The sequence below is a fragment of the Puma concolor genome, chromosome B3 (genome assembly GCF_028749965.1).
Source record: "Puma concolor isolate L17-30 chromosome B3, mPumCon1.1.hap2, whole genome shotgun sequence".
Taxonomy (NCBI): domain Eukaryota; kingdom Metazoa; phylum Chordata; class Mammalia; order Carnivora; family Felidae; genus Puma; species Puma concolor.
The window spans coordinates 84054769-84068783 of NC_141672.1; the positions used below are offsets into that span (position 1 = coordinate 84054769).

The 14015-nt window shown below is 36.7% G+C and overlaps 1 protein-coding gene across 2 annotated transcripts in view; it reads right to left on the minus strand.

Annotated features, from left to right (window-relative positions):
• LOC147580166 (uncharacterized) overlaps positions 1-14015 on the minus strand; it is a 546857-nt gene that overhangs the window by 469221 nt on the left and 63621 nt on the right. The window lies entirely within an intron of this gene.

The following is a 14015-nucleotide window of genomic DNA, read 5'->3' on the forward strand; positions in this document are numbered from 1 at the left end:
CAAACAAAAAAACACCTCGGTAAAAAAAAAAAATGTACATAATTAGGTTTGTAAGGCTAAAGCAAGGATTCTAAACTAAATAGCATAAGACTATAAACTGCTTCAAAACTTGGGATAACATATAATCAAACCTCTTATTTTTCCAATTAATTGCTGAAGCATCCACGTGCCTTATTAACATGATATATTCAAACTCCCTCTTGAAGCTTCCCGAGCCTCCTAAATTCTCCAGAGCCTTGACAGCATTGAAATCCAAGAGCAGGGAAGGGTCATTCTGCCTTCCACACCAGCAGGGAACAAACATAAAAACCCCTTAATTCATTGCCTCTTGAGGCCACACAATGTCAACACTGAAAATTAGTCCTACACAGAGTGATCAAATAATTTACCCTCCAATTTGAGACACATGTGGGGTGCCTAGGTGGCTCAGTCAGTTGAGCATCCAACCTCAGCTCAGATTATGATCTCACAGTTTGTGGGTTTGAGCCCCACACCAGGCTCTCAGTTGTCAGTGCAGAGCCAGTTTCAGATCCTCAGTCCCCCTCTCTCTGCCCCTCCCCCATTCTCTCTCTCTCTCTCTCTCTCTCTCTCTCTCTCTCTCTCTAGCTCTCAAAAATAAAGTCAGCATTAAAAAAATTGAGACACATGTGATAATAGAAAAGGTCACCTTTAATTATGCCAGGACAAGAGAAATCAAACAGAACCATGTCAACAGACCAAGACCTAAGATTGCCTCATGTGCAGTCTAAGGCCCTGCAGAGTGTGTTTTGCTGAAGGAAGTACGTCCTATGCTTCAGCGTTAAGTTCAGCCAAGGGTACCTATGCTTAAGGTCCCAGTGCCAGAGTTCAAGATGCATCTCTCCTTCTATTCCTATACGGAGCCCTCTGTTCCAGTGTCAAGTTTCTAAAGGACCAAGATTGATTTTAGTTTTTGCCAGCCTCACCCTCGCCTGCCTAGGAAACCCTTCAGTCTAGGAAGTCAACCTACTCTCAGGACACCCACAATGGGTGGGTGAGTGGGAGGTCAGGGGGCCACTCTGAAGACTCAATACTCAAAATACCAAGGGAGGCCCCAAGGAGCACACCTTCCCTTCCAGGCATTTTTCAGGCTTTTCTGGAACTTCTGCCCCTAGAGACGAGAAACCTTTATTTACTAAAGTCAATATTCAACATGCCATTCTTTTCTACAGTCAAACCTGGGTTTTCTAACTTAGTATCAACTGGTCTGTTTAGGCAACATTTCTGTACATCTACATTTTAAAAATAATCATTCCTCAAAATGATGAGGTCATATTGCTCAAGATTTGAGAGAAGGAAAAGGAAGAGAAATGAGAAAAGGAAGAAAAAGAAGTTAAATCCCTAGTTTTGTGTAGTGTTGGGGACATAGAGAAGACATACCATCTGTCTTTGGGCAGGTGAAAAGAAGAGACAGATTATGTGCATACATGATGAGTCCCACAGCAGAAAAACAGAGGAGGGAGTAATACCCCATGCCTATGTCCAATAGGAGGGGACATCAGATCCAAGGATGATGCCAGCCTGAGAGGAAGAGTAAGAGGCCAAGCACTAAAGCCGACCATGTGTCAGCAAAACCATTCTGCTGAAAAGCTAAAAACATCTTTTACCCTAGATGGATATTTTAAATAGAAGTAACCAGATTGAAATACCATAAAATTAAACAACTCTCTTTCTTGACAAATTACCTACAATAAGTAAATTCTTTCTTAATCCCAGGCTTCAAAAAAAAACCCCAAACCCTTTTCTCCTGGCAATTATTAGAGTAAAAACACAGAACACCTGCAGACAGTACACATAACTGAGTTATTTACCCAGCACCCACCATGTCAATAAAGGTCTGCACTGCAAGCAACATTTATTCCTACACTGAATGGCACTGGAATTTTAGGATCCAGCGGAATCTGGCAGTTTTCTTCCTACTGGGTGGCCATGCCACATTGAATTGGATTTCATTCTTGGCAGAAGAAAAAGATCAGGTTGGGCCAGCTCCCATTTACCCCACCGCATGATAAAGCAAGAAATCCACACCTTCTAAATGCATGAATTTGAAACTCAATCATGAAAAAAAAAAAAAGAGTATTTTCACACATTGTGGTTTGAGTCATTTATTTTAAGAGAATTTTTTTAAAGTTTTCTTTCATGCATATTTCATTATTCACTATATTTTCTCTGCTGTAGCCAAGTGGAAAGATGCTGAAAAACAGCTCAAAAGTTATTGTAGGGGACACAAATCCCTAACACCAGCTTGAAATCCACAGAATTTCTCTGTTTGTTGTTTCAGTAAAGGTAAATGTTGACTGTATTGTTTGGGGTTATACCCAGAATGCAGCAGCTGAGAGAATTCAGAGCACGGATGTTTACTCAGAGGGTAAAGAAAGCCAGCAAGGAAAAAAAAAAAAGGTAGAGAAACTCAGGAAAACAATTTTCATCATGTAATATCATAACTGGAGGAGATTCTGTTGTATTTTAGATAATTTTATTAAAAAGGTGGAGGAGGAGGAGGGAAGGAAGGGGCAGAAAGGGGAAAGAGGAATAAAAAAAAAAAGAAAGGAAGAAAAATAGGTTGATCCCCTACTAGTATAGTATATACTAGCTGGTTTGTATGCTATATGCCTTTATCTCATCACAGCTAGTAACTATGCTTTCTGAGAGTGGTATCGAATTTTTGATTTTATATTTCTGAGAAACAGAGTTCTAAAGGCTATGGTTAAAATCAATGGTTAAAATCACTGTTTTAAAAGTTCTTTCCATTAAAGAGCAAAACTAGTAGAAGCCCTACGCAGTGAAACAGGAAGGGGTCATTCATATGTTATGAGGGGTCGGAGCCTGCCTAGAAACAAGTACAGGGGAGGTAAACTGGCAGTTACTTCCCCTGCTGAATATTTACAGAAGAGACTGGCTGTAGGTGCAGCAGTTTTCAGTGTCTTAATCATCGGAGAAAACAGACCTTCTTGCTTTGGGCTCTCGAACAGTGTGCCTCTCTCAGGATTTGACTGCGGCCACAAGGTTCCCTCAGGAACAGTAGAGGGCACTGTTCCATGGTGTCTGCAGGATCTCCTCAGAAGCCATTTCTTTCCATCGGTAAAGTACACCCCTATTGGATGTAGAAAGGGGAAAGAAGGTCCACAATAGTAACAAATCTGTCCAATTTTTCACAGATTCATAGGCCAGAGTCAGGTTTGAACATCGAGCACTGAGGATATAGTATCCTATCCCAAGGGCTGAATCACTACCTACAATTACAAAATGCCTAAAATCTTCAGAATGTGTGTCTTGAGCGGAAGGATTTCCTTACAGTCTCTGCCCACCATGAAACAGGATTCCACACGTTGATGAATCCCCAAAATAGATCTCACTCCATAGTGCTACTTATATTGAATGCTATAAATATATAAATTTAAGATTCATGGCTGGGTGAAATACATAAAGGGGATTAAGAGCACACTTGTGATGAGCTGAGTAAGGTAGAGAATTATTGAATCACTGTATTGTACACCTGAAACCATTATAATACTGTGTGTTACACTTCAATTAAAAAATAAAGATTCATGGAGACACAGGTAAAGGACACATGTCGCTTATCACTTTAAAAACTAAATCAAATCCCCCTTTGGTCATGTTAATATTTCCTTTTCAAAGACTTCCCTCTTCCCAACTCTTCAATCAATCTACCTTTCTCTTCTTCCACACAACTTGAAAAGAAATGGCTACTAAGAACCATTCAGCTCTCCCTCTCAGATTATATTTACCACTCAACAAAACCAAAGTTCAGGAGTTAACCTGTATGGTAACCTGAGTACATTCTACCACATACACTAACATATATCAGCAAACCCAGAAAGACTCTGCAAGACAATCATCTGGCCCTTTTATAGCAGACATGATATTAACAATCATAAATTCCATTTACTGAGTGTATATTACGTGCCAGCACTTTACTAAGTGTTTCACTTGCACTACTGTATTAAACACAGTTTTCCAAAGTAGATTATTATTATGCCCAGTGTACAAATAAGGAAGCCAGTTCTGAGTTGAAAAAAAATCAGAATCTGTGCCTGTGTCTCGCTCCAAGCTTGGACTATAAAACTTCTATTGTTTCTGATGTCAGACATTAACCACACAGCTAGCCAAGGAGAAGGTGGGGCATAGTCCAGAGTGGGTTGTCCACCCACCTGTCAAGGGAGAAATCTCAGCCATGGCTGCAATTATATAAGAACTAGCCACCAGGGAGACTCTCAGACAATTCATAGATTCACAGAATTGGCAAGGAATTTAGATATTGCTCTTTCAGGCCCAGTGAGGTACTTTCCTCCAAATCACACAACTAATGACATAACCAGGATAAGAATCTAGTCTCTTGAGTCTTTTTTCAGTGGCCCTTCTAGTAAACTAGCATTTCCCAACTCTTTATAGTGGGGCACTAACATAATGGCGATTCTGTTGCAATTGTTAATTAAGCACAAAATCAACTGTACCCTCCTGTCTTCTAAGGTAAAGTCCTAACTCTTAACTCTGGGGAAATAAGCCTCCGTATTTCTCTCCCTGCTCTTATAAAAACTAATAGGGAAGGGGAGAAAAGAAAGGGTAACACTTGAAATACATGAACCTTTTTTAGGAGAGCACATTAATAAATCTTGAGTTAAGTAAAGTGTGAATTGTGGGGGAGTGTTAAGTGCTAGAGATGAAATGCTCTTCATAATAATAAAATACAAGGAATTTTATCACATCTGGAAGGAGAAGAAAGAGAGAAAGCTGAATAACATGAAGACACAGTGAGCTCCAAGTTCGTGGAAATAGATAAGAGACTTTCAGAAGACCAGAAAAGCTAATATTCAATTTTAGATTATCTCCTAAGTGGTGCTGCAATGTATACCCCCACATGCTTGAAACACCAGTAAAATTTACCACACAGAGTTATAGGTATTGCCTCCACAAGTTGCCTTTTGGTGACTCTTACAAGTGAATTTTGGGAGAAAAGCAATTATGTTTGACTCAAGTCTGAGTCAACACTGGATCACAGCTAAAGAAACAGCCTTAAGTTATAAAATGGAAAAGTAACTAGCAGAAAAGTTTTGCAAAAGTCCTCAGGAAAAGGACAAAAATCAGTACACACATGGAACGTGGAAGATGGCAAGAAAGGCAATCTTAGCGTCCAAGAGTGGGTAGCTCCTGGTGACACGTAAATTATAGAAGAAACTTCTACATCTCTTCTTTCCAAGGTTCTCTCCAAAGAGCCAGACCAATGCCAAGGAGTTCTTCCCCTATGTTTTCTTCTTGAAGTTTTATGGTTTCAGGCCTTATATTTGAGTCTTTTGAGTTTATCCACTTTGAGTTATTTGTATACAGTATAAAGATCCAATTTCATTCTTTTGCATGTGGATATCCAGCTTTCCCAGCACCATTTTTTGAAGAGATTATCCTTTCCCCACTATGCACTCTTGGGACCTTTATTGAAAATTAGTTGACCATATATGTATGGGATCAATTCTGGGTTCTCTATTCTGTTCCGTTGATGTATATGTCTGTTGTTATACCAATACCATGCCATTTTGATTACTACAGCTTTGTAATACAGCTTGAAGTCAGGAAGTGTGATGCCTTCAGCTTTGTTCTTCTTCGTCAAGATTGCTTGAGCTATTAGATGTCTTACGTGGTTCCAAACAAATTTTAGGGTTGTTTTTATTTCTGTGAAAAATGCTATTGGAATTTTGATAGCAATTTTATTGAATCTGTAGATTGCTTTGAATATTAATTCTTCCACTCCATAAACATGGGATGTATTTCCATTTATTTGTGTCTTCTTCAGTTTCTTTCACTGATGTTTTATAGTTATCAGTATACAGATCTTCCACCTCCTTGGTTAAATTTATTCCAAAGTATTTAATTCTTTTCAATGCTATTTTAAGTGGGATTGTTTTCTCAATTTCTTTCTTGGATAATTCATTGTTAGTACACAGAAACACAAATGATTATTTATGTTGATTTTGTATCCTGATACACTACTGCATTTGTTTAATAGTTTTAACAGATTTTTGGTAGAGTCTTTATTAGAATTTTCTATATTTAAGATCATATCCTCTGCAGAGACAATGTTACTTATACCTTTCTAATTTGGATTTATTGATTTCTTTTTCCTGCCTAATTATTCTGGCTAGGGCTTTCAATACTATAGGGAATAGAAATAGTAAATGTAGGCATATTTGTGTTCTTCTTAATGTTAAAAGAAATGCTTTCATCTCATCACCATTGAGTATAATGTTAGCTGTGAGTTTGTCATATATGGCCTTTCTTAGGTAGAGGTATATTCCCCCTGTACCCACTTTGCTGCGAGTTTTTATCATGAATGGATGATGAATTTCGTCAATGCTTTTTCTACATCTGAGATGGAAATATGATTTTTATCTTTCATTTTGTTAATGTGGTGCATAACATTTACTGATTTATATGTATTGAAATAACCCTGCATCCCTGGAATAAATCCCAGCTGATCATGGTGTATGATCCTTTTAATGTCCTGTTGAATTCGGTTTGCTAGCATTTTGTTGAGAATTTTTTCATCTATGTTCACCAGGGTTTCATCCTATAATTTTGTTTTCTTTTAGTGTCCTTGTCTGGCTTTGGCATCATAGTAATGCTGGCCTTGTAAAATGAGGTGGAAGTGTTCCTTCCTCTTCAATATTTTGGAAATGTTTAAGATGGATTGGTATTAATTCTTCAAATGCTTGGTAGATTTCACTAGTGAAGCCATCAGGTCCTGGTTGTTTCTTCATTGGGAAAGTTTTGATTACTGATTCAATCTGCTTACTTGTTACTGGTCTGTTCAGATTGTCTACTTCTTCATGACTTAGTCTTAGTAAATTGTGTATTTCTGGAAATTTGTCCATTTTTTTCTATGTCATCCAACTTGTTGATATATAATTATTCATATTTTTTTCTTATCATTCTTTGTGCTTCTATGGTGTCAACTGTGATGCCCTCTCATTTCTTTTTTTGTTTCTTTGTTTGTTTTTGAGCTGGGGGAGGAGAAGACAGAGAGAGGGAGAGACAGAATCCCAAGCAGGCTCCATGCTTAGGGTGGAACCTCATGCAGGCTGAATCCCACGAACCATGAGATCATGACCTGAGCTGAAATCAAGAGCTTAACCAACTGAGCCACCCAGGAACCGATTCTCTTTAACTTCTGTCAATATTTAAGTCTTTTCTCTTCTTGGTCTAGCTAACGGTTTGTCAATTTTGTTTATTTTTTCAAAAACCAACTCTTAGTTTGGTTGATCCTTTTTACTGTCTTTCTAGTTTCTTTTTTTCATTTATTTCTAACTCTGATCTTTGTTATTTGCTTCCTTCTACAAACTTTGGGTTTAGTTTGTTCTTTTTCTAGTTCCTTAAGACACCAAAAGCACAGACAACAAAAGCGAAAATAAACAAGTGGTACTTTATCAAACTAAAAAGTTTCTACACAGTAAAAGAAGACCATCAGCAAAATGAAAAAGCAACTTACAGAACGGAAAAATTTTTATAAACAATTTATCTGGTAAGAGGTTAATATCCAAAATATTAAAAGGAGCACTTACAAGTCAATAGCAAAAAGCACAAATAACCCAATTTAAAAATGGGTAAAGAAGGGGTGCCTGGGTGGCTCAGTCCGTTAAGTGGCCAACTTCAGCTCAAGTCATGATGTCAAAGGTATGAGTTCAAGCCCCGCACCGGGCTCTGCGCTGACATCTCAGAACCTGGATTGTGCTTCAGATTCTGTGTCTCCCTCTCTCTCTGCCCCTCCCCAACTCATGCTCTCTGTCTCTCAAAAAAAAAAAAAAAAAAAAAACTTTTTTTAATGGAAAAATTTTTTAATGGATAAAGGACCTGAGTAGACACTCCTTCAAAGAAGACATACAAATGGCCAGCAGATGTATAAAAAGATGCTCAGCATCACTAATTCTCAGGAAAATGAAAATCAAAACCACATAAGTTACCACCTATACCTATTAGGATGGCTAGTATCAAAAAATCAAAAGATAAGTATTGGTGAGAATATGGAGAAAACGAACACTTGTATACTACTCATGGGAATATAAACTGATACAGCCATCATGGAAAACAGCATGGAGAGTCTCAAAAAAAAAAATGCTAACGGGTGCCTGGGTGCTCAGTCTGTTAAGCATGCTCTTTTTTAAAAATATTTTTTAATGTTTATTTTTAAGAGAGAGAGAGAGAGAGCACAAGTGGGGGAGAGGCAGAGAGAGAGGAAGGCACAGAATCTGAAGCAGGGTCCAGGCTCTGAGCTGTCAGTACAGAGCCCAACGCAGGGCTCAAACTAACAAACTGTGAGATTATGACCTGAGCTGAGGTTGGACGCTTAACCAACTGAGCCACCCAGGCGCCCCAAGCATACAACTCTTGATTTTGGCTCAGATCATGGTCTCACGGTTCATGGGTTCAAGTCCCACATTGGGCTCTGCGCTGACAACACGGAGCCTGCTTGGGATTCTTCTCTATACCTCTCTTTCTCTCTGTCTCACTCGCTCTCTCTCTCTGCCCTTCCCTCACTTACATGCTTGCGCACTTGATCTCTCTCTCAAAAATAAATTTTTAAAAAATTTAAAGAAAACAAAACAAAAACTAGAACTTCCATATGATCCAGTAATTCCACTTCTGAGTATATATTCAAAGGAAATAAAATCGCCATTTGAAACAGATATCTGAACTCCCATGTGCAATGCAGAATTATTACCAACAGCCAAAATACAGAAACAACCTAAATGACCACTGACAGATGAACGGATCAAGAATATATATATATATTATATATATACACATACACACACACACATACATATACATATAGATAGATATACATCTATGGGAAAAAAAAAGTGGTACTTTATATACATATATACATATATATGTAGATATATCTACATATATACATATATACATATATATGTAGATATATCTACATATATACATATATATACGTATATCTATGTGTATATGTAGATATACATATATACGTATATCTACATATACACATAGATACGTATATCTATATATGCAATGGAATATTATTCACCCCTGAAAGACAGGGAAGGAGGGAAGGAAGGAAGGAAGGAAGGAAGGAAGGAAGGAAGGAAGGAAGGAAGGAAGGAAGGAAGGAAGGAAGGGAAGGAAAGGAAGAAAGAAAAGAAAGAAAAGAAAGAAAAGAAAAGAAAATTTGAGATAAAACTGATGAATCTGAAAGGCATTATGCTAAGTGAAATAAGCCAGACACAAAAAGACAAATATTGCATATTCTTACATATATGTAGAATCTTTTAAAAAAGAAAAGAAAAAAGTTGAACTCAATAACAAAGAGAATGGTGGTCTGGGGCATGGAATGGAGCCTGGGGCATGGGGAGAGAGGGGAGATTAAAAAAAAATAGTCAGGGGGCGCCTGGGTGGCGCAGTCGGTTGAGCGTCCGACTTCAGCCAGGTCACGATCTCGTGGTCCGTGGGTTCGAGCCCCGCATCGGGCTCTGGGCTGATGGCTCGGAGCCTGGAGCCTGTTTCCGATTCTGTGTCTCCCTCTCTCTCTCTGCCCCTCCCCTGTTCACGCTCTGTCTCTCTTTGTCCCAAAAATAAATAAACGTTGAAAAAAAAATTAAAAAAAAAAAAATAGTCAGAAAAAGCCCCCCCCCCATCATTTTCCCATCACACAGAAGGCAAACCATGTGGAAAGGTTATAGAATTCCACCAGATTTTAATTATGAGGTTGCAGGGGTTTTTTCTTCAAAAATTAGAATAATTTTCCCTGGCTTTTATTACTGAATTCCACGCTCATAAAAATACTTTAATGCAAATGAACCAAAATTCTATGATTTTTTTTGTCTTCTTTCATCCAAAGCGCATAATATTCCTAAGTTTCTGTTGGAGTTCTAGCAATACACTGTAAATTTTTTGAAGTTCTGTGAATACAGGAAATGCTGTACTCTACCATGGTAAAGAAATACTTTTTTAGAAACTTAAAAATTCCTGGGGTGCCTTGGTAGCTCAGTCAGTTAACTGTCTGACTTCAGCTCGGGTCCTGATCTCATGGTTCTTGGGTTCAAGCCCCAAGTCAGGCTCTGCGCTGACAGCTCAGAGACTTGAGCCTGTTTCAGATTCTGTGTCTCCTTCTCTCTCTGCCCCTCCCCTTTCGCACTCTTTGCCTCTCTTAAAAATAAACATCAAAAAAATTTTTTAAAAAAGAAACTTAAGAATTCCTTTTCATTCTATTTTTAAGAAAATAATCAAGTAGGTTGACTTTTTCACCTTTACAGACATCACAGAGAATCATGAAAACATGAATTTCAAGGAAGAATAATAACCCATATTACCTTAGGTCCCCTTAACTTAGAAACTATGTTCATTCAGATGTGTACAGACTCAAGTTTTGACTTGCTCACTCTTATTAAATGAAACGTGGCTTCTTCTATCCAGCTACCCTGTTATCTCCTCTAAAATCCTCTAAAATCAAATTGTGTTTAAGACTATTTATTTAAAATATGTCCTGAAGGGTGCCTGGCTGGTTCAGTGGGTAAAGCATGCAACTCTTGATCTCAGGGTTGTTACGTTTGAGCCCCATACTGGGTGTACAGATTACTTTTAAAAAAAAAATTGTTTTAATGAATTAAAATATGTCCCGAAACTCAGTTTCTCACTAATTCACATTAGCCTTTCCAAAGTTAAACCAAATTTTACTACATTATTTATACAAAGAACATGACTTGGTTAGAGTCTTTTCTACTCAAGAAATTAATCAATAAGAAAGTATTATGCCTTAATAATCCTTCAGCTTCCAAAACTTGTAGATATTGGGGGCTAGAAAAAGCCACCAAGATAATTGAGTCCCAGAGAAATTAAGTGAATTGCCTCAGTTTGTATAGATAACGAGTATTAGAAGACAGAACTCAAAGAATCACAGAAAACTCAATTATAAAAAATAAAACATTTTATAGTAGTAAAACACACATAACATAAAATTTAACATTTTAACCATTTTAAGCGTACAGTTCAGTGGTGTTAAGTATATTCATGTTGTACATCCATAACCACCATCCATCTCCAGATTTCTTTTCATGTTTCAAAACTGAAACTCTATACCCATTAAACAGTAACTCCTTATTCCTCCTCCCCTTACCCCCTGGCAACCACTATTCTTACTTGGTAGGTCTATGAACTTGACTACTTTACCTCATATAACTGGAATCATACAATATTTGTCTTTTTGTGACCAGCTTATTTCATTTAGCGCAATGCTCTCAAGGTTCATCCATGTTGTAGCATTTGTCAAAATACCCCTCCTTTTTAAGGCTAATTAATATTCTATTGTATGGATATATATTTTATCCATCTGTCAATGGACACTCTACTTCTACATTTTAGCTATTGTAAATAATGTTGCTATGAACATGGATGTACACATTTTTTTTCAAGACCCTGCTTTCAATTCTTTTGGATATACATCCAGAAGGAGAATTGGTGTATCATATAGTTTTAAATTTACTTTTAATTTTAAGGAACAGCCTTAATGTTTTCCAGAGCATCACACCATTTTAGATTCCTACCAAGAGTGCACAAGGATTCCAATTTCTTCACATCCTTTCCAACTGTTATTTTCTGCTAGTGTTTTTTACATAATAGCCATCCTAATAGGTGCAAAGTGATATTTTTTGGTTTTTTTGATTTGCATTTCCCTAAAAATTAGTTATGTTGAGCATCTTTTCATGTGCTTGTTGACCATTTGCATATCTTCTTTGGAAAAGCATCTATTCAAGTCTTTTGCCCATTTTTGAATCAGGCTATTTGCTTTTCTGTTGAATTCTGGGAATTCTCTATATATTTTGGATATTAAGCCTTTACCAGATATGTGACTGACAAATATGACAAATATTTTTTTCCATTCTGTGGGTTGCCTTTCACGCTATTAATAATACTGTCCTTTGATATACAATTTTTAAAATTTTTCATGAGGTCCAGTTTTTTTTTTCTTTTGTTTCCTGTGCATTTGGTATCATATCTAAGAAATCATTGCAAATCCAATGTTGTGAAGCTTTCATACTGTACTTTCTTCTAAAAATTTTATAGTTTTAACTCTTACAATTAGGTCTTTCATCAATTTTGAGTTAATTCTTGTATCTTCTGTTAGGTGAAGATCCAACTTCATTCTTTTGCATGTGGGTATCTAGTTTTCCCAGCACTGTTTATTGAAAAGACTGAGCTTTTCCCATGTAATGGTCTTGATACCCTTGTTGAAAATCATTTGGATATATATGCAAAAGTTTACATTTGGGCTCTCCATTCTCATCCATTGATCTATATGTAGGTCTTTATGCCAGCACCACTCTGTTTTGATTACCAAAGTTTTGTTGTAAGTTTTGACATCAGGAAGTGTGAGTCTTTCAACTTTGTTCTTTTTCAAGATTGTCTTGGCTATCCACTGTCCCTTGTGATTCCCTATGAACTTTAGGATGGTTTTTTGCATTTCTGAAAAAAAATCATTGGCATTCTGGTAGGGATTACAGTGAAGTTATAGATTCCCTTGAGTAACATTAACATCTTAATATTAAGTCTTTCAATTCATGAACATGAGATGTCTTCCCATTGATTTACGAGAAGCAACGTCTTGTAGTTTTCATTGTATAAATCTTTCACTTCCTTGGTTAAACTAATTCGTAAGTATTTTATTCTTTTTGAAGTTATTGTAAATGGAATTGTCTTCCTAACTTTCCTTTCCTTTCAGACTGTTCATTGTTACTATCTGGGAGTGCAACTGATTTTTGTGTGTTGATTTTCTATCCTACTACTTTGCCAAATTTATTACTTCTAGCACGTGTGTATGTATGTGTGTATGTGCATATATGCACACGCATGTGTGTGTAATCTTTAGAGTTTTCTATATATAAGATCATATCATCTGTAAACACAGATAATTATCCTTATTCCTTTCCCATTTGAATGTCTTTTCTTGTCTAATTACTCTAAAACTTTCAGCATTATATTGAACAGAAGTGGTGAAAGCCACATTCTTGCCTCATTTCTGATTTTCAGAGAAAAGCTTTCAGTCTTTTACTTCACAGTGTGATGTTTGCTGTAGGTTTTTCATATATGGCTTTCAATTATGTAGTTTCCTTCTATTCCTAGTTTGTTGAATGCTTTTTACCATGAAAGGATGTTGAATTTTGTCAAATGTGGGGGTTTTTTGTATCAACTGAGATGATTATATGTTTTTTTCCTTCATTCTGTTAATGTGTTATATTCTGTTGGTCAGTTTTCTTATGTCAGATCATCTTTGCATTCCAGAAATAAATCCCACTTGATCATGGTGCAAAATTCTTAGAGTATGTTGCTAAGTTTGATTTGCCAGTATTTTGTTGAGACTTTTTGCATCAATGTTCATAAAGGAAATTGGTCTATAGTTTTCTTATAGTATCTTTGTCCAGCTTTGATATCAGGAAGTGTTGGCCTCGTAGCATGAGTTAGGAAGCATTCGTTAGGAAGCATTCCCTCCTCTTAAAGTTTTTAGAAAAGTTTGATAAGGATTAATGTTAGTGCTTGCTTCAATGTTTGTTAAAATTAACCAGTGAAGCCATCAAGTCTAGAGCTTTGCTTTGTTGAGAGACTTTTAATTACTGATTCAGTCTCCTTACATAGTTTTTTTTTTACTTCTTCATGATCCAGATTTGGCAGATTTTGTGTTGCTAGATTTGCCTATTTCATCTAGGCTATCCAACTTGTTCCCATACTATTCATAGTACTCTTATAATCCTTTTTATTTCTGTAACATCAGTAGTAATGCCCACAGTTTCATTTCTGATTTTAATTATTCAGTTCTTCTTTTTTTCAGATAAAAGTTTGTCAATTTTGTTGACCTTTATGAAGAACTAACTTTTCATTTTGTTGGTTTTCTCTATTTTTCTTTTTTCTATTTATCTCTGCTCTAATCCTAATCTAATCTTAAATCTGCACTTCACAGATCATCCAGC